Source organism: Carassius auratus, chromosome 27, assembly GCF_003368295.1.
Source record: "Carassius auratus strain Wakin chromosome 27, ASM336829v1, whole genome shotgun sequence".
NCBI classification, from domain to species: Eukaryota; Metazoa; Chordata; class Actinopteri; order Cypriniformes; family Cyprinidae; genus Carassius; species Carassius auratus.
The window spans coordinates 18,429,375-18,451,131 of record NC_039269.1 but is presented as its reverse complement, the minus strand read 5'-3'; the positions used below and the strand labels follow the sequence as shown (position 1 = coordinate 18,451,131).

The window sequence follows — 21,757 nt, the reverse complement described above, 5'->3', positions numbered from 1 at the left end:
TTGGACTCAGGTGGTTGTGCTGCGGGATGTGTTTCCCATACATACATTTATTTTTGGAGACTCGCCACAATTTTAAAACTGATCGATTTTCAAAAAGGCTTCTTTGAATAAACATGAGTAACGTTACGTGCTGCACGTTTAATAATAATAATTCCTTACATTTATATGTTTAAATATCAAAACGAGGCACAGGTGTTTTTATATCGCTGTATTTCTGAAGGAAGACTTGCATGTTATATGCCTGATAAAGCAGTGTGTGAGCGTACCAGCTCTGCTTTTTTTTACAGCTGTTACTGGGAAAACCTCTATTTCTCGCGCTTTGTCTATGCTTTAAAACATCTGCTGGCAAAGAATGAATTTGCAGTTTCATTAAGTCTGCCTGATCCACGCAGCAAACCTATTTTGTTTGTTATCAAAAAATATCTACTCTACAGGGACTTGGCTGTTGTTATTGATTCTATTTGGAAGTCTACCGGAAGTTATGTTAGGTCCACAAAAGCGCGCATGAACAGTAACATTTGTTTATATATATATATATATATATATATATATATATATATATATATATATATGGATTGCAGAGTGGTGTAGGATAATGATGGAAATTAGATATCCTGCGTATGGAATCTCTGTATCTCCATCCATGCTAGATAAGGAGTGATTATAAAAATGCTTACAATGCTTAGAGAGAGCTTTCCCTTATTTTAACTGTAATCAAATGTCTGAACCTGCATGTATGTTGCTTTTTCCCTAGCCGAAATCAGATCATAGAATATTATTACCAGTCTTTTGTAAGGCTATAAGTAACAGAAATGAAGTAGAAAAAAACAACAACCATTGGATGAATTTCTCTCTTTTTGTTCTGTACCTGTCCTAAACAGATGCAGTATGCAACAAATGGAGTTATTTCCTATATGTTACCTGCCTCCCAATTTAAGGTTATGAAAAAAGAATAGTTGTATGGTGTCTCAATGGGATAATAAGGACCCTATGATTTCCACGATGCGCAAAACGTGGACGGAATCACGGAATCCAGTCATAAAAGCAGAATTTACTGAATAACGAGTAATATCAAATTTGGAATGAATTAATCAAAAGTAGGTCATTACACTTAATTCAGACCACAAAATGGTCTAGAATCTGTAAAGATTAAGCCGCAAAAATACTATTTGGGGTGCATGATAAATATCAGCTGATAATTAATGCGCATCTCGTCAGTTTAGCCTGTTCTCTACTCAGCAGTAAATTCCATCAGGTGCGTGATTTTCCCATAGAGCAGCTGTTTCTACACAGAGCCGTTGTTAACTGACAAGCTGTGCAAATCAGTGGTGATAATGAATGTGGATTTGTGCAGCTTGTCAGTTACAGACTACTTACTACTTGGCACAGACTACTTACTACACAGATCCTGAAACGCGCGTGATTTTTTAGGGTATATACATTTCTTCCATGTTTTCATTTTAATTGTCTATGAAAAATCTTTTGCCAAAAAATAAAGTTTGCTTAATTTTCAATAATAAATTAAATAAATCTCATATGCCTTCATATTAGAACCAGAAAATGCACAACACAGAATATCTGTGAAAATAATTAATAAAAAATTCATAAGGCTATTTTAAGAATAAGTTTGAATAAATTACATATGCATTAAAATAATTAGACATGCCAAAAAAAAAAACTATTTTAAAATACGACACGTACAAAAAAATAAAACATTTCATAGAGCCATAAACATATCTTTTTTTTTTTATTAAACTTTTAAGAAATTGATGTAAAATAGTCATTTTCATGATTTTCATTTGACATGCTTTTTGATTAGTAAAATTAAATTTAACCATTAAAAAGGAGTCCAGAAAAACAAAACGGAATCCTGAAAAAAAAATATATATATTTTGGAAAAAAATAAAACAGAATTTGGGAAAAAATAAAACGGATTTCATAGGCCCTTGATAATTGTAGCATATTTAAAGGGGGGGTGAAATGCTCGTTTTCACTCAATATCCTGTTAATCTTGAGTACCTATAGAGTAGTACTGCATCCTTCATAACTCCAAAAAGTCTTTAGTTTTATTATATTCATAAGAGAAAGATAGTCTGTACCGATTTTTCCTGGAAAAACACGAGCGTCTGTAGGTGTGACGTGTGGGCGGAGCTAAAGAATCACGAGCACCAGTAGGCTTTTGCTTTGATAGCGTTTGGAAGCTGTGACATTACGTGAGGACAAAACCAACCAAAACAAACCATGGCTAGCAGTCAGATTCAGCGTATATTTATGATCCAGAATCAGATCCAGAGGCTGAAATTTAACAAGAGCAGCAGCAACAACAGCGTCTCTATGTGGTATGTACTGAAACTGTATATATTTGCTTAGTGGTTTTGGAAAATAACTAAGTTCCACTTTGTCGTCTTTTTTTTTTTTTTAAGCTGTACATGTGGGAAGTGCAGTTTGATGACAACATCGCATGTTGTTTACTTGATGTGCTTACACGGCGATAGCTAAGTTAACAACACAGAGATATTTGAAGCAGTTTTACTCACCGCATGCGGTTCCAACACACGATCGTGACCCTTTTTCGTTGGGACTGCATTATCCTTAAGAAATAAACGAAGTGCAAATCCGTCGTCAAACTGGGCATTGTTTGTAAAACAAGCATCTTCGAAATGCAGGGGAACAAACACAAACACTTACACAACTCCGTTGATGCTCTGTAAAAATAAACTCCATCCACTGGTCCCTTAATGCTGTTTCTCTTTTGGTAATCTGTGCAGGGTTTTCTTGCCCTGGCAACCAAAAACACACTCCTTTTGTGACATTTCGCGACGCTCTCGCTCTGATCAGTGAAGTCTGTTGTGCTCTCAGTGTTGTGCTATACGGGAGCGCGCGCTCTTCCGGGAGAAGTGCCCTCAGGACCCATATAAGGAAATTCCGCTCCATCTAACGTCACACAGAGCCATACTCGAAAAAAACTTTCCGAAACTTGTGACAAACCGGAAGGAGTATTTTTGGAACAGAAATACTCCTTCAAACGTACAACTTAATTTTTGAAACTTTGTCCATGTTTAGCATGGGAATCCAACTCTTTAACAGTGTAAAAAACTCAGTATGCATGAAATAGCATTTCACCCCCCCTTTAAATTAACTTTAAATGCTATGACTCTTTTAGTGCTGTACTCCTTCCCAGCAGGCCTGAGCTGTGTGTGGGTGTGTAATTGTATTCATACAGAGTGTCGTCAGAGTACAATCAGTAGTCTGCAGGAGTGATATGATCAGTTCAGGCTTTTTCATAAGAGTACATTATAAATACATGAAATACATACAGCAACGTCAGAGGCATTCAGGGTGGTGACTGGTGACTTCGGTAGAAAGAGCTGAAGAAAGAGTGAGAAAGTGTTGTTCCAGTTCCACTGAGCAGATGTACTTGGATGCAGTGTTTAAGTTTACGTTTTCAGTATGTAGTTAAAAATGATAAATCCAGAAAAAATATCAGTATGTTTTAATTGGTAATATTTGTTAATTTTTATTAATTGTATGTATTTTCAATATAAATGTAATATTATTATTATTATTATTATTATTTTATTTTTTTATTTTTTTACAGTTTCAGTGGATCCCAATGGATGGAGATGTGCACGATGGTGTGATGGACTTAACAGACTGTGAAGTCAGCCACTGCAGAGACAGACTGCCTGTATGCTGCGTGTGAACCTTTTGCTGTGCAACGCTCATACAAAAACACACTGGCCTTAAAATTAAAGTGACCAACAGTCCTCCTACGGATCAGACAGCTGGTAAGTTCATACAGCGTTGTGTTCATGTCATCATGAAGGTGTGTCAGTACCTCAAAAAGTACTGAAGAGTGTCTCTTTGTCTAGGGGAATGTGTATGTTTTCTTTTTAAGCAATTTTAAGTTTTGGAATGAAGGCTGAAAGTTGATTTTAGGCACTATCATGTGTCTATGCACTTGTGTTCTTGCAAATGTATCACTGCACTGCACACATGCCATTCGGCTCTCTACCCTTGTGACATCCATCATTAGCTGTTTGGAGGGCAAACTGACAACAAAGGTGAGCGCTCTGTATCTTATTACTCTGTGTGCTCCAGTGCCTGGAACTCCGTCATTCGACTCTCTGTCCGTGTTGTGCAGAATCAAGCACCCTCTGTGTGGTTTGCAGCCTAGACCTGCCTCCTCATGTAGCCCCCCTGTAGTTGATGGAGATCCGTCTCTATTACGTGATTTGGATGTACTTACACTAAATTCCATGATGAAAATTTGTGCTTTGTCATGTTACTGTAGGCCACAGTGGTTACTGTGGGTCATACAAAAACACTGTGCTCAACTGTTTCCTTCATAAATAGGAGGCAAATACGTCAGTCCCAGATATCTAACTGATGAGATTTATTTTTTCTCAAAACACCACAGAGACTGTACACTGCTGTCTTGGGCTGAGTTAAGCTCAGCACATGTGTGTAACTGTCTGTGTGCCTGGCAAAATTTAGCAGTCAGTGAAAACATCTGTGTGTGCATTTAGCATTCAGCACTATGTGCTGGGAGGAAATTATCCCAGGCTAAATGTAATTACTTTATGCTTATCTACTCTGCACGGCTCCCATCTTAGTCAAACGGTTCTATAATTAGAACAGGGTTTTAAAGAGTTCATTACCAACACTTTTAGATATTTATCTGGAGGTGGAGCAGTTCTGACATACACCTGCTTAAAAATGACTTTGTGTGTGTGAGCGTTAGTGACTATATTCATATGTTGTGCAGTTTGTCTCGGCTTGCTACTGGAATTGTGTTTCCAGGAAATCTTTTAAACAGGCTTTCAATTCTGATTTGGTGGTCTCAGTGTACCTTTTTAAACAAGGTGGTAAACTCAGTCAAGTTCACACCAGCTCCAACTGCTGATAAGAATATGTGTATGAGTATTTGTCAGAACAGAAGGGAGGCTTGCAGAGGTTGGGGGTTTAGCTCCCATCAGGGGTGGCTATTTTTACCGCATAGGAAGTGTATGTCTGTGTGTGCCGAAATAGCTGCGAGCGTGCTTCTTGTGGAGTGGTATCGCGAATGCCTGGAGAGACTGGAGAGCCAAGACTGACCACTATGGGGCTCTTTGTAGAGGTACGATGAAGGAGCTTAGAGCACTATGTTATTTTAACTCCTCTATCTGTCACTTCCTGTGTGTCGCCTATGTCTGCCCCCCTCTCCGTTTCTCTTTCCACTTCTTCAAATGGACCAGCATCACCTTACAGTGCTCATACCCCAAGGACGTATGTCAGTGGTGACAAGGCTTCCTGGAGTGCTCCTAATGTGGTCCTTGGCAGACTGGGACTGTGGAATTGAAGACAGAGGACACCAGCCAGAAGTTTCAAAAACTGGGCTGAGATGTTTAATAGCTCACAATTCTCTGCAATGTGTAGTTCAGCGTCATGTCTGAAGGAGGGAGCGGGTTACAGAATGACAAGATTATTCACTGTGTCATATAATACAGAGCAGGACATGATGCAATAGTACAGGTCTCTTACAGAGAACACCTTTGTTTTTGAGAAGAGCACACACACACCCACACATACACAGTCACTTCAAATATAGTGTGTCATGCCAATAATAGCCACCCACATGGTCAGAAATCCATTCATAAAAGCTGTGCTCCTGTGTGGTTATGCACCACAGAGAAAATCACTGTTCCAGTTCTGAAAGCATATAGTAAAAATCATCTTGAAAATCTTGTATGTTTTGTCTTTCACTTTGTGTCTCTCTCCTTTTATGTCTCTCACCCTCACTTCCTGTCAGATGACTGTCTGCTCACCTGGCTTGGTGTGTCTTTAAGGACCTGGTTTAACTTAGTTGAGTAAACACAGAGCCCATGAGCTCATCCTTCTGTGTTTAACACTCACGCATAGTTACACTACTTTTGACTGTTAAATTATTCAAAAATATACATATTATTCATGTACTTAACCACCTTGTTTTTCTTGAAAAGAGATTTTAGAGCAACACACTCTAATGCTCAGTCTTACTGAGGATCTATTTTTAGGTCTCCAGTGATCAGAGGTGCCTGGTTGACACCCAACCTTAGGACAAACAGGCTTAGATGTGATTCAGTGTATTTCATAAGTGTCAGTATATGTTTATTTTGTGTGAAACGGCACAGGAAAATATTTTGTGATGGAATTGGCCAGATTTTAATTGTGAAAACTTTTTTCCCCATAAAGCAAAGTACACCAAATCACATGTTTTAAAACTTTCTTATAAATTAATTCTTCTATACTAAATTGTTAACTGCAAAATATTATATAGATCTAAATATGTTGTTTATGGATAAATATATTAGTTAGATTGATTTTATATTGCATCTCAACATTTGTGAGAAGTTTTTGGAAAAAGTTTCCAGTTCCTTGACTTCCTGTGAAGCTTTTCACAGCTCAGGACTTTCTTTTGCTTGTTTTGCTTGTTTCAGTGTTTTGCTGCCTCCGGTGGCAGTTTTCTGGACTACAGCAGAAATCATTAACAACTGCACAAATCACAGAGGCTCAGGCTATGGTCAAACAGTATCATATTTTCAGGTCATGTATTTCTATAGCGTTTTACAATTCAGATCTTTACAGTGTAGTAGTCAGTCCTATTTGTAGTGCTAAAGACAGTTATGTTCAAACATTGTTTGGTTATAAAAGAGATTGACTTTCACATTTTATTGCTGACATGATTCCCTTAAATATCTCTCAGCTGAATCAAAAATCTTTCAGCTCTCAATTTTGAGAGTGAGTTTGTATGAACAAACACCGTCAACAAGTAGTTGGTATGTTACCCTGTTGACCTGAGGCATTCTTTGAAGGTTTTTCATTCCTTTAAGTCACTAATGTTAGGGCAGACAACCAAAATCAGGTCAGGAACAATGGGTGTTGCAGGGCTCCAGACTGTGACTAAAAATTTACAGTAGAAAAAACAATTACTTTAAAGAAGCATTTTAAAATTACACTGCATTGTTTCTTTTAATTTAAGCGCAGAAAGTTAATTTGCATTAGAAACTTCTGTCTGATCTGTACAGAAAACCTCATATAGGTCGGTCACTCTTACTGTCTCATTGCCCTCAAGCATGAGTTCCATCACTCCAGCCTCAAGTGGATTTGTGTGATGACCCCAGGAAACACCTGGGTCACCCAGTCCCCTCCACTCCTCACTAGAGATCAGTAATCCTCTCGCCTTGCATCCCCTCTTAAACCACACCTGTCAAACACACACACACTGCTTTAATGACAGTTTGGCTCACATGGCTGCCACGAGGCTTCCTAGAAAGATGCCACAAAACCAGATTAGTCTACAGCCTGCACATACACTCTCGATGTGTGTATTTAACCTGGATTCTCACCTCATGTGCCCCTGTCTTTGACTAAAGGTAACTGTAAAGCTTTCTGGGAAGTAGGAGTAATAGCCCATGTTAGGACTATGCTAGGTTGCAGGGATTTTTTGGGGTGCATTTTTTACTAATTTAAAATACTTAATTTGAGACTGGATTTCATACCATGATCACCTGTTTTTATCTCCTGCATGGACTTTTCTGCATGCTGCTGTCAATGCAAAAATTTCTGTCACTTACAATTTTGCGTTTAATTATATGGTGTGTTTGTAGTATAGACAAATACAGTACATCTTGGTATATTTTTTTCCCGTTTGTGGATCTTTCACTTAGTTTTTTCTTAATTAGTGGTGCATTTAACAGAAAATTTAAAATTATACATTTAATAATTGAATGAATCAAATTTATTTAGTAATCAACAGATCAACAAAAATTTAAAAAACTATCAGAAAATCAAAATGAAAATTATTAAAATGAAGAAATCAAAGTCATCAGTGCCATTTTTACATATGGTTAGCTTATCTTTGTCGTGTACACAAAGACAGTCAAAACGTGACACCAGTGAACTGCAAATTAAATTACAGCAAGTTTTATTATATACCTCTGGGAAAAAGTCATGAAAAGTATAAAAATGCTCCTGTGGTTATCGCTGTGCTCTTGCAGTAGACCAGCTGGATAGAAAAAACAGTTCTAATAGTACATCAAAAGTAACTGGCCCTTTGTAAATGTGCATTTGAACTTGAAAAATGGTATGTATTTTAGGGGTGGAACGTGTACACAGATGTTACATACCTCGGTTCGGGGGTCACGGTTCGATATGATTTCGGTACAACGGGGAAAAAAAATGAATTTGCTCAGTTTCATTTAAATTATTTTCAACACACAGTAGTACAAATTTGAATTTTTTAAATAAATACTATTATTACATGATGATGATGATATATATACAGTGGGTACGGAAAGTATTCTGACCCCTTAAATTTTTCACTCTTTGTTATATTGCAGCCATTTGCTAAAATCATTTAAGTTAATTTCTCTCCCCCCCCCCATTAATGTACACACCGCACCCCATATTGACAGAAATTTTTGGACATTCATTAAAAAAGAAAAACTGAAATATCACATGGTCATAAGTATTCAGACCATTTGCTGTGACACTCGTTTAACTCTGGTGCTGTCCATTTCTTCTGAACATACTTGAGATGGTTTTACACCTTCATTTGATAAAGGTCTGCTTTGTGTACACTCAATAAACAAAACATTGTTCTTTCTGCCATTTGAGTTTCCTTTATGTGAACAAATGAAGCCTGTCACAAAATGAACTGAAACTCAGCATATAGGCCATGTACGTGTCACACTTCCCCCCACCTTGTTTATCTGTAAACAAAATAAAATATATTTAAATAATTGATTCATTGTATGAATAAATGTACATATACTGCAGATTTTATATATATATATATATATATATATATATATATATATATATATATATATATATATATATATATATATATATATATATATATAATATCTGTGTTTGATTATACTGATTGGATTTTATTAGAAAAGCCAGACATCTGTCTATATAACTGCCTGAAGAGCTCAGAGACAGAATTGTGGCAAAGCACAGATCTGGCCAATGTTACTGTTCGGATGTACAGGCAGCCAGGTGTAAATAAGACAGCAGGGAACAAATTGCACATTTCGGAGTGGTTTTAATCCCCAAGGTGCAAACATATAGTTCTCGAGAGTGTGCAACGTAGCAATAGTAAAAAACAAAACAAAAATATGGAAATAATTCAAAGTTATTTACAATATACAAAAAAAATTAAGTTTGGCTATGCCAATGTCCAGGATAAGAATTGTAATCGATAAAATTCAAACGATACCCAACCCTAGTAAGAAATGTTAAGAACATGGATAAAATAACTGCTGATAGTCAATCATATGTACAGTACAAACCTTGTCAGTGAACTATGAGGGCAAAAAAAACAAAATAATCGTTCAATAATCATAATCGAGGCAAAATGTTCAATTAATCGAGGTTTTGATTTTAGGCCATAATCGTCCAGCCCTAGTCTGACAACAGAAACATTAAAATATAGTAATAAAAACAGTTTTATTGAGAATTAAATTAAATGTCTAAAATTGCAGTATGTTAGCATAGGGAGGCAATACGTCATAAATATGCTAATTAGTGCATGACGTCATCTAGTTCATGTTCTCATGATTTATTTTTATGAATTAAAATGTTTCAAAACACCCCCCCCCCCCCCTCTGTTTTTTTTTCACAAATTGCACCCTGTGTAGAACCATCACAAGGATGATCAGAAGAAATGGACAGCACCTGAGTTAAATATATGAGTGTCACAGTCTGAATACTTATGACCATGTGATATTTTCAGTTTTTCTTTTTTAATAAATATGCAAAAATGTCAACAATTCTGTGTTTTTCTGTCAATATGGGGTGCTTTGTGTACATTAATGAGGGAAAAAAGAACTTAATTGTAGCAAATAGCTGCAATATAACAGAGTGAAAAATTTAAGGGGGTCTGAATACTTTCCGTACCCACTATATGTGTGTGTGTGTGTGTGTATGTGCATATATATATATATATATATATATATATATATATATATATATATATATATATATATATATAATGAGGGAATATATATATATATATATATATATATATGTGTGTATATATGTATATAATCTGCAGTACATTTATACGTACAATTAATAAATTATTTAAATATATTTGATTTTGTTTACAGATAAACAGGGGGGGGGGGGGTTGTGACATGTACTGTACATGGCCTATATGCAGAGTTTCAGTTCATTTTGTGACAGGCTTCATTTGTTCATAGACAGGAAACTCAAATGGCAGAAAGAACAATGTTTTGTTTTCATTGTGAGTGTACACAAAGCAGACGTTTATACAGTCATGTATTATTAAAAAGAACATTATGTTTTTAAAGTTGATTCTTCTGTTATAAGGATACTCACGCACGCATGCACACACGCATCAGTTCCAGCATTGCTAACTCGACAGCGCAGTTGATATTTGAATTTGTGCCGAATAAGACCGGTAGGATACACAAGCACAAAACTCCAGAGCTCCAAACACTTGAGTTCATAAGCCTTTAACGTATACAAATTTGTCAGTTTGTGAGGGAAGCATTCAGAATCAGCATGGTCACAGGCTAGTGGGCTTTGTTTTCAAGTGCAACTCGCTGATCTTTTGCTGGCGGCTGGTACTCAAACAGTGTTGCATTGCTGTGGGCGCCCGCTTCTGGTTTGGGGGTGAATTTACTGTATCCATTGTAAGGTCTCATGCACCGATCCGAGATGCCGTACCGTGACAGTCTGGTAAGAATACATGTATCGTTCCACCCCCTCTTGTATTGGTGTCATTCTGTGGTTGAAACAGGATAACTTCTGATCTTCATTAATGTTTATTTTTATGCTAGAACTAGTAAAAAGGAAGAGATGATTGGTTTACATGCCGCTTGAACATAGTTACTACAGGAGTCTTTGCAAAGGGTCATTTGGAATCAAATAATAATTAGTGACTATGCCAAAAGTAGGGTTCAATTCTGCAGACAGTTAGCATCAATTTCAAAGACAAACTGTAGACATTGAGGACCAGTGGCGGAACTAGAGTTTTATACGTGGGGTGGCCAGGGGATGGAGGCACACACACACACAGCACGGGTGTAAGTGTACGGATTGTTAAAAATTGCAAACTGATCTCTCTACTATGATTAACTGGTAGCCTGCAGCCTTATTAACTCACACATCATCTCATAAAATGTATTCAGAGCAAACAACCCGGATGTTAAAAACCTTAAAAACTTACTTCAAATATGTTTTCTTATAATTCTTCGGTGTTGCATTGATAATCTCTCATCCTCTGCTTGTCGTCCGTCTGAAAAATGCGCGCGCTGCTGGCGAACGTAAAAAAAATAAATAAATCAATCAATCAATCACCTTTATTTATATAGTGCTTTAAACAAAATACATTGCGCCAAAGCACTGAACAACATTCATTTGGAAAACAGTGTCTCAATAATGCAAAATGATAGTTAAAAGCAGTTCATCATTGAATTCAGTTATGTCATCTCTGTTCAGTTGAAATAGTGTCTGTTTTAATTTGCAATCAAGTCAACGATATCGCTGTAGATGAAGTGACCCCAACTAAGCAAGCCAGAGGCGACAGCGGCAAGGAACCGAAACTCCATCGGTGACAGAATGGAGAAAAAAACCTTGGGAGAAACCAGGCTCAGTTGGGGGGCCAGTTCTCCTCTGACCAGACGAAACCAGTAGTTCAATTCCAGGCTGCAGCAAAGTCAGATTGTGCAGAAGAATCATCTGTTTCCTGTGGTCTTGTCCTGGTGCTCCTCTGAGACAAGGTCTTTACAGGGGATCTGTATCTGGGGCTCTAGTTGTCCTGGTCTCCGCTGTCTTTCAGGGCAGTAGAGGTCCTTTCTAGGTGCTGATCCACCATCTGGTCTGGATACGTACTGGATCCGGGTGACTGCAGTGACCCTCTGATCTGGACACAGACTGGATCTGGTGGCCACGGTGACCTCGGAACAAGAGAGAAACAGACAAATATTAGCGTAGATGCCATTCTTCTAATGATGTAGAAAGTACGGTGTTATGTGAAGTGTTCTGGTTCCAGTTTACCTAATTAATGCAGCCTAAAAATCCTTTAACGGATTTGGCTATTAAAAGCATATTAGTATGTTATGTGTATGCCAGGTTAAAGAGATGGGTCTTTAATCTAGATTTAAACTGCAAGAGTGTGTCTGCCTCCCGAACAATGTTAGGTAGGTTATTCCAGAGTTTAGGCGCCAAATAGGAAAAGGATCTGCCGCCCGCAGTTGATTTTGATATTCTAGGTATTATCAAATTGCCTGAGTTTTGAGAACGTAGCGGACGTAGAGGAGTATAATGTAAAAGGAGCTCATTCAAATACTGAGGTGCTAAACCATTCAGGGCTTTATAAGTAATAAGCAATATTTTAAAATCTATACGATGTTTGATAGGGAGCCAGTGCAGTGTGGACAGGACCGGGCTAATATGGTCATACTTCCTGGTTCTAGTAAGAACTCTTGCTGCTGCATTTTGGACTAGCTGTAGTTTGTTTACCAAGCGTGCAGAACAACCACCCAATAAAGCATTACAGTAGTCTAACCTTGAAGTCATAAATGCATGGATTAACATTTCTGCATTTGACATTGAGAGCATAGGCCGTAATTGAGATATATTTTTGAGATGGAAAAATGCAGTTTTACAAATGCTAGAAACGTGGCTTTCTAAGGAAAGATTGCGATCAAGTAGCACACCTAGGTTCCTAACTGATGACGAAGAATTGACAGAGCAACCATCAAGTCTTAGACAGTGTTCTAGGTTATTACAAGTAGAGTTTTTAGGCCCTATGATTAACACCTCTGTTTTTTCTGAATTTAGCAGTAAGAAATTACTCGTCATCCAATTTTTTATATCGACTATGCATTCCATTAGTTTTTCAAATTGGTGTGTTTCACCGGGCTGCGAGGAAATATAGAGCTGCTTATCATCAGCATAACAGTGAAAGCTAACACCATGTTTCCTGATGATATCTCCCAAGGGTAACATATAAAGCGTGAAGAGTAGCGGCCCTAGAACTGAGCCTTGAGGTACTCCATACTGCACTTGTGATCGATATGATACATCTTCATTCACTGCTACGAACTGATGGCGGTCATATAAGTACGATTTAAACCATGCTAATGCACTTCCACTGATGCCAACAAAGTGTTCAAGTCTATGCAAAAGAATGTTGTGGTCAATTGTGTCAAACGCAGCACTAAGATCCAATAAAACTAATAGAGAGATACACCCACGATCAGATGATAAGAGCAGATCATTTGTAACTCTAAGGAGAGCAGTTTCAGTACTATGATACGGTCTAAATCCTGACTGGAAATCCTCACATATACCATTTTTCTCTAAGAAGGAATATAATTGTGAGGATACCACCTTTTCTAGTATCTTGGACAGAAAAGGGAGATTCGAGATTGGTCTATAATTAACGTTCTCTGGGGTCAAGTTGTGGCTTTTTTATGAGAGGCTTAATAACAGCCAGTTTGAAGGTTTTGGGGACATGTCCTAATAACAATGAGGAATTAATAATAGTCACAAGAGGACCTATGACTTCTGGAAGCACCTCTTTTAAGAGCTTAGATGGTATAGGGTCTAACATACATGATGTAAGTTTAGATGATTTAACAAGTTTATACAATTCTTCCTCTCCTATAGTAGAGAATGAGTGGAACTGTTCCTCAGGGGGTCTATAGTGCACTGTCTGATGCGAAACTGTAGCTGACGGCTGAATGGTTGCAATTTTATCTCTAATAGTATCGATTTTAGAAGTAAAGTAGTTCATAAAGTCATTACTGCTGTGGTGTTGGGAAATGTCAACACTTGTTGAGGCTTTATTTTTCGTTAATTTAGCCACTGTATTGAATAAATACCTGGGGTTATGTTTGTTTTCTTCTAAAAGAGAAGAAAAGTAATCAGATCTAGCAGTTTTTAATGCTTTTCTGTAGGATATGCTACTTTCCCGCCAAGCAATACGAAATACCTCTAGTTTTGTTTTCCTCCAGCTGCGCTCCATTTTTCGGGCTGCTCTCTTTAGGGTGCGAGTATGCTCATTATACCATGGTGTCAAACTGTTTTCCTTAACCTTTCTTAAGCGTAAAGGAGCAACTGTATTTAAAGTGCTAGAAAAGAGAGAGTCCATAGTTTCTGTTACATCATCAAGTTGTTCTGAGGTTTTGGATATGCTAAGGAATTCGGATACATCAGGAAGATAACTTAAAAAGCAGTCTTTTGTGGTAGAAGTGATGGTTCTTCAATACTTGTAACAAGAAGTAGAATTTACAATTTTGGCTATATGAAGTTTACACAGAACTAAATAATGATCTGAGATATCATCACTTGGCTGAATAATTTCAACACTATCAACATCAATTCCATGTGACAGTATTAAATCTAGAGTATGATTTCGACAATGAGTAGGTCCTGAAACGTGTTGTCTAACACCAATAGAGTTCAGAATGTCTATAAATGCTGATCCCAATACATCTTTTTCATTATCGACATGGATATTAAAATCACCAACTATTAAGACTTTATCTGCAGCCAGAACTAACTCGGATGTAAAATCACCAAACTCTTTAATAAAGTCTGTATGGTGCCCTGGTGGCCTGTATACAGTAGCCAGTACAAACATAACAGGGGATTTATCATTAACAATGGTTTCTCTGGATAATGTTATATGAAGCACCATTACTTCAAACGAGTTATACTTGAAGCCTGCCCTCTGAGAAATCCTGAAAACGTTATTATAAATTGAAGCAACACCTCCCCCTTTGCCTTTTAGACGCGGCTCGTGTTTATAACAATAATCTTGGGGGGTGGACTCATTTAAAATAATGTAATCATCAGGTTTTAGCCAGGTTTCTGTCAAGCAGAGCACATCTATATTATGATCAGTTATCATATTATTTACAAAAAGTGTTTTCGTAGAAATGGATCTGATATTCAATAAGCCAATCTTTATCATTTGTTTATCCATATTGCATTTGTTTTTTATTTGTTGAACCTCAATTAAATTGTTAACCTTAACTTGGTTTGGACGTTTTTTGTATTTTCTAGTTCGTGGAACAGACACAGTCTCTATACTGTGATATCTAGGTGAAAGAGTCTCTATGTGCTGAGAATTAACTGACCTCTGTGACGGGAGGCAGCTAGCAGACGGTCGGTTTAGCCAGTCTGTCTGCTTCCTGACCTGGGCCCCAGTTAGTCAAGTATAAACACTAAGACTATTTGCCATATTTCTAGACAGAAGAGTGGCGCCACCCCAGGAGGGATGAAGACCATCTCTTTTAAACAGGTCAGGTCTGCCCCAAAAGCTCGTCCAATTGTCTATATAACCTATGTTATTCTGTGGGCACCACTTAGACATCCAGCCATTGAGTGATGACAATCTGCTATGCATCTCATCACCACGGTAAGCAGGGAGGGGACCAGAGCATATTACAGTGTCTGACATCGTGCTTGCAAGTTCACACACCTCTTTAAAGTTATTTTTAGTGATCTCCGACTGGCGAAGTCGAACATCATTAGCGCCGGCATGAATAACAATCTTACTGTATTTACGTTTAGCATTAGCCAGCACTTTTAAATTTGCCAAGATGTCAGGCGCTCTGGCTCCCGGTAAGCATTTGACTATGGTGGCTGGTGTCTCTATATTCACGTTCCGTACAATAGAATCGCCAATAACTAGAGCACTTTCATCAGGTTTCTCAGTGGGTGCATCACTGAGTGGGGAGAACCTGTTTAATGTTTTGATCGGAACAGAAGAGCGGTGTTTTGACCCACGACTACGCTGCCTCACCGTCACCCAGTTGCCCTGCTGCAGGGGCTCTGCTGGAACCGGACAATGTACAGGAATCCCTGAGCTAGACGCATCCAAAGCCATATCTAGAGCCCTAACATTCTTACTGTCCTCAATTAAAGTTTGGATGCGTGTCTCTAATTCTGAAATCTTCTCTGTCAGCCTAACTGTTTCCCTGCATTTATCACATGTGAATCCCTCATCAGCGACAGAGATAGATAAACTGTACATGTGGCAAGAGGTGCAAATAACAATTGTAGGAGAAGCCATTACTCACCGTGCTTGATGAAATATTCTTACTGCGGTTGTTTGATGAACTTGTGGAAAACTGCAGCGTGAGAGAGGAGAGGAGAGGAGAAAAGAAAACGCTAATGACAAGCTAACGAGTGCTAACGCTTTGCAGGTGTGCTGCAGTCACGGAAGAGTGAACGATCAAAGTTAATCTGATAAGATTGATCGGTAATATCAGAAATATGGTGTGAATTAAGTTATATTTTACAATTAAAAAAACAAACAAACAGACAGTGATAGTAAGAAAGATTATAGAGAAAAAATATAAAATAAAAACAGCTACATGGAGCTATGATTAGCTACAGAAGGCCAACAGGAAGTAGAGAAAACACTGTCCAACAGCGACACCAACAGGCACCGGCAAGAACCTAAATCAGCAACTGCCAGTAGTGAATACAATTTTGGACACCCCTTTGGCTCTGCGACTGTTGGGGACAACCATATTTAGGGTTGTCCCCATATTTAGGGTTGTCCTACAAAACAACTTTCCACTGACCGGTATGACCGCCAACTCATTCAAATTTCACTCAACACCGATAGGATGACATCAAGACACCTACAAAAAGAAAGGCAAGTTACAGCTGGGATGAAGTGCATGATGAAGACGGTTTGAAATAGGCTCTTAGGGGCAGAGCTGAAGTTGTGCAAAGCTAGAAAAAAAAGCAAAGAATAAGCATCGAAGAGCCAGGCTGAGGTTTGCAAAAGACCGTAAGGATTGGACCTTCTCTGATGATTCCAATTTTCAGCTTTGCCCAACATCTGGTCATGTAATGGTTAGACGGAGACCTGGAGAAGCCTACAAGCCACAGTGTCTCACATCCACTGTGACATTTGGTGGTGAATCTGTGATGAACTGGGGTTGTTTCATCAAAGCTGGAATCAGGCACATTTGTCTTTGTGAATGGTGCATGAATCAAGCCATTTACCAGGTTGTCATGGAAGAAAACTTGCTTCCTTCTGCTTTGACACTGTTCCCAAACTCTGAGGATTGTTTCTTCCAACAGGACAATGCTTCATGCCACACAGCCATGGCAATCAAAGTGTGGATGGAGGACCAAGATCAAGACACATTCTCCATGAAATTTCAGTGGGTGAGAGACACTGTGGCTTGGCTGAGACAAACACTGGGCGAGAGACACTGTGGCTTGGCCAGCCTATTCTCCAGTCCTGAACCCCATTCAAAACCTCTAGAATGTAATCAAAAGCAAGATAGATGGTCACAAGCCATCAAGCTGCTGAGCTGTTAGAATTTTTGCACCAGGAGTCATCTTGCAGCAATGTGAAAGAGTGGTGGAGACCATGCCAAGATGCATGAAAGCTTTGATTGAAAATCAGGGTTATTCCACCAAATTGATTTCTGAACTCTTCATAAGCTAAATCATTATTATTGTGTTTTCAGCTCCCGGGGGTTTCAAGTCGAGTTGCCAATGCCAGCTTGCTTTTTTATGACCAGTGCAAAAGGTAACAGATATGTGTTATACTTCATTTGAAATGGTTAAGTGTATACTTGTATTTGTGTATACTCACAATCGCAACAAAACTTTGTGCTTCTGTAAAATAAAGAAACAGGGTGTGCTCTCTGTCTCTGTGAAGCTGCTCTCTGAAACGTGTCACTAAAATGAACTGAAACTCAGCAAATAATTAATACACAGACATAAGATAGAGTATTTCTTTAGTAAGCTTGAAGTGTCTACTTTTAAATGAAATTGAAAATAAATATTCTGTGATAAAGTAATCTGAATGAAACCAACACGATGTACAGTCTTTCCCTTATTTGAACATTTACATTAGATATTTCAACATGCTATTAAACTGTTGTCAGTCAAGTTGTCATTGTCATTTAAAATCCAGACATTATTGGTAAATGTTATTGTTTTAGTAAATATGCTAACAAAAAGTAATTTTGTTTGTCATTTGTTCATTGTTCATTTGTTCAAAGTGATTTATGTGTTGTTACTTTTTTTAAAGGTCCCATTTTTCGCGCTTTTTTGAAGCTTTGATTGTTTTTACAGTGTGCAATATAACATTTAACATAAAACAGTATTTTTCACACAATTCACCAATCTGTATATCGCTGTTTTCACTGTCATAAAAACGGGCTGATGACTTCCTTGTTCTATGAGGTCCCTCCTTCAGAAATACGTATCGAGTTCTGATTGTGCCAGCAGTTCCTGTGTTGTGATACGACACCAGCTGAGCACGCGCTGCCCTCCTGGAAACGCGATTGGGCTAGTTTTGAGAAGCAAGTGGGAAGGAGCATGTGCTGGAGATGTACTTATAATCACAGGAGCGTTTTTACTGATGAGATGCGCATGAAAATCGCATTAGATTTTTTTGCACAGCCCTAACATCTAGTTAACAAAGGTAAACAGCGTTGCCCTTTGTGTAATAAGTTACAGAAACTGTTAAACGCACCAACTTAAATAATAAAATACACTTACCGGTTGTGGTCCATAAACAACGGCTCTCCAGACAAAGACATAACAACACTGAAACACCTCTGTACACACAAAATATCCGAATAATAAACCCGTAATTACGATAGTAAAGCTTGGTATGAGATTTTCTTGAGATCTGGGGCGTTTTTATAAAATAAATAGAAAATGTACATCTGAAATGCTGACTTGTGCAGTGATGTAAAAGGCTATAAATAGCATAATTTTACAACAGTAAATGACCAAATTACACCCCTGATCGCTAAAGGAAGTTATTATAAACACTCGATCAGGGTTTAAAGTGAGTTTTGAGTAATTGGGCCCTATTTTAACGATCTGAAACGCAAGTGTCAAATCGCGAAGCGCAAGTAACTTTGTGGGCGGGTCTCGGCGCTGTTGCTATTTTCCCGGCGGGATAAATGGCTCTTGCACCCGGCGCAAATCTAAAATGGGTTGGTCTGAAGTAGCTTCATTATTCATAGGTGTGGTTTGGGCGTAACGTGAAATAAACCAATCAGAGCGTCATCCAACATTCCCTTTAAAAGCAGGTGCGCAAGTTCCATTATGGATTGCTATTATTATGGCGTATTTACCAGGCGCACGCCAGGAGCGGTTCACAGCCGAGGAGACTGATGTTCTTGTAAGAGCAGTGAAAGACAGAGAAGTTGTGTTGTATGGGGATGGGAGAATAATTAGCCTGAATAATTTGTAAGCTATATTTATGCCTATTTTTTTCACATCTTCGTGGCACTCCACAATGATTTCCGTCATCTCATGTGTTAATATTTTTTAGTGTAACAATTTATGATTTGCAAAAATAACTGTTGCATCTGTGTAGGTTACATGAGCAAAGTGTATGCGCGTTGTGCAAGCTATACATTATGGTCAAGCATGCGCCCTTAAAATAGCATAATGAACAACGCGCAACGCGCCACTGACTTTAGACTAGGTTTTTTCTGGTCAGTGGCGCAATTGTTTAATGGAACAGCAAAATAGCACCAGGGATTGTTTGCGTCGGAACACGCCTCCTTTTTTGCGCTGAACCGCCCAGGGAGCGCAAGTTCATTCACTAGTTTAGCGACGTGCTTCTGTGGAGGGAAAAGCGCGCTTTGCGCGGGTGCAAAATAGGAATGACACATGCGTCGGTGTACAAAGTCAATTGCGCTGGGTGCAAGATAGGGCCCAAAGTGTACTAATAATTTCAGAAATTGTCTGATGTAGCTTGATGCTAACGTTAGCTCTAATGCTACTAATAGCAGGTGCATTTCTTCTTCATAATGCATTTCTGTCACAATAATTCATGTAAGGTCGTAAGAAAATGCTTTGTTGTATTTTTATAGTAAGACTTTTGATAAATAAGGGCTAAATGCACACTGAGATTAAAGCGAGATTGCAGCTTTGTGTCTTTTGTAAAGCCTGAAAAACCACAACAAAGGCTAATAAAGGTGGAATAAAAACAAAAGAATAATGAAACAAGAATAATGTGGATAATGTGTCATACCTGGCGGAGGTGTGAAAGACTCATTTGGTGAGAACAATAGAACTATGAATTGGGGAGTTTTCAAAGCCAACACACTGGAGTGTTTACATGTGAGATCTTACAGAGATGACAAGTGCCATAAATCAATCTGATTAGCCTTCTCTAAAAACACACATGACATGGCATTAGAAAACATTTCATAAAATTCACAGTTTTACAGATTCGATTATGAAATTTTTTATGAAGTTTTGGAAGACTTGTGGCTTTAGCTACATTGTGTTTTTAAACTCATATCCTACATCAACAATTTTTAAAATACATTCAAAAATATGTTTTTAATATTTTTATTTTTGTTTTTATGTTTGAGTTTATATATCTCTATTATCATAACAGTCTGAGTGATTCTGATTATTAGATTTAATAATTTTACATTTGAGTCAGTGTATATTTTGTTGTATGCATTGTACTTTATATGTGTGTTTTTCATGCCAACAATGTTAATAAAATGATCAAATGCATTCAGTGGCACTCATAATTTGTTATTTTTACCGAAAAAAAAAAAAAATGGCTAGTGGAAAATCTTATTGGCTGGTAACTTTAGAAAGTTACCAGCCACCTTGGCTGGTGATCAAAAAAGTTAATTTAGAACTCTGATTATAGTGTTATATTTTAATTTCATGTGCAGCATTTTGTTCAAGGAATAATAAAAGGACATTTAATTTACAATTTTTCTTAAAGATAATTTTGTAAAAACAAGAAAAGAAAAGTGAATTGAATCGTGAAATCAAAATCGTGAATCGAACCGTGAGTTGAGTGAATCATTAAATCCCTAGTATATACAAACATGATTCCAAAAAGGTTGGGACACTGTACAAATTGTGAGTAAACAAATCTCATAAACTTATATTTTATTCACAATAGAATTTAGATAACATATCAAATGTTGAAAGTGAGACATTTTGAAATGTCATGCCAAATATTGGCACATTTTGAATTTCATGAGACATACACATTCCCAAAAAGTTGGGACAGGTAGCAATAAGAGGCTAGAAAAGTTAAATGTACATATAAGGAACAGCTGGAGGACCAATTTGCAACTTATTAGGTCAATTGGCATCATGATTTGGTATAAAAAGAGCCTTTTAGAGTGGCAGTGTCTCTCAGAAGTCAAGATGGGCAGAGGATCACCAATTCCTTCAATGCTGCACCGAAAAATAGTGGAGCAATATCAGAAAGGAGTTTCTCAGAGAAAAATTGCAAAGAGTTTGATGTTATCATAAACTACAGTGCATAATATCATCCAAAGATTCAGAGAATCTGGAACAATCTCTGTGCGTAAAGGTCAAGGCCGGAAAACCATACCGGATGCCAGTGATCTTCGAGCCCTTAGACGGCACTGCATCACATACAGGAATGCTACTGTAATGGAAATCACAACATGGGCTCAGGAATACTTACAGAAATCATTTTCAGTGAACACAATCCACCGTGCCATTCACCGTTGCCAGTTAAAACTCTATAGGTCAAAAAAGAAGCCACATCTAAACATGATCCAGAAGCTCAGGTGTTTTCTCTGGGCCAAGGCTCATTTAAAATGGACTGTGGCAAAGTGGAAAACTGTTCTGTGATCAGACGAATCAAAATTTGAAGTTCTTTTTGGAAAACTGGGACATCATGTCATTTGGACTAAAGAGGACAAAAACAACCCAAGTTGTTATCAGTGCTCAGTTCAGAAGC

The 21,757-nt window shown here is 37.8% G+C and overlaps 1 protein-coding gene across 1 annotated transcript in view; it reads left to right on the top strand.

Moving 5' to 3' along the window:
• Window positions 1–21,757, top strand: part of tnk2b (tyrosine kinase, non-receptor, 2b) — a 155,572-nt gene that overhangs the window by 29,589 nt on the left and 104,226 nt on the right. The window contains exon 2 of the mRNA XM_026206353.1: window positions 3,599–3,788. The gene's annotated coding sequence lies outside the window, so the exon portion shown is untranslated. The remainder of the gene's footprint in view (window positions 1–3,598; window positions 3,789–21,757) is intronic.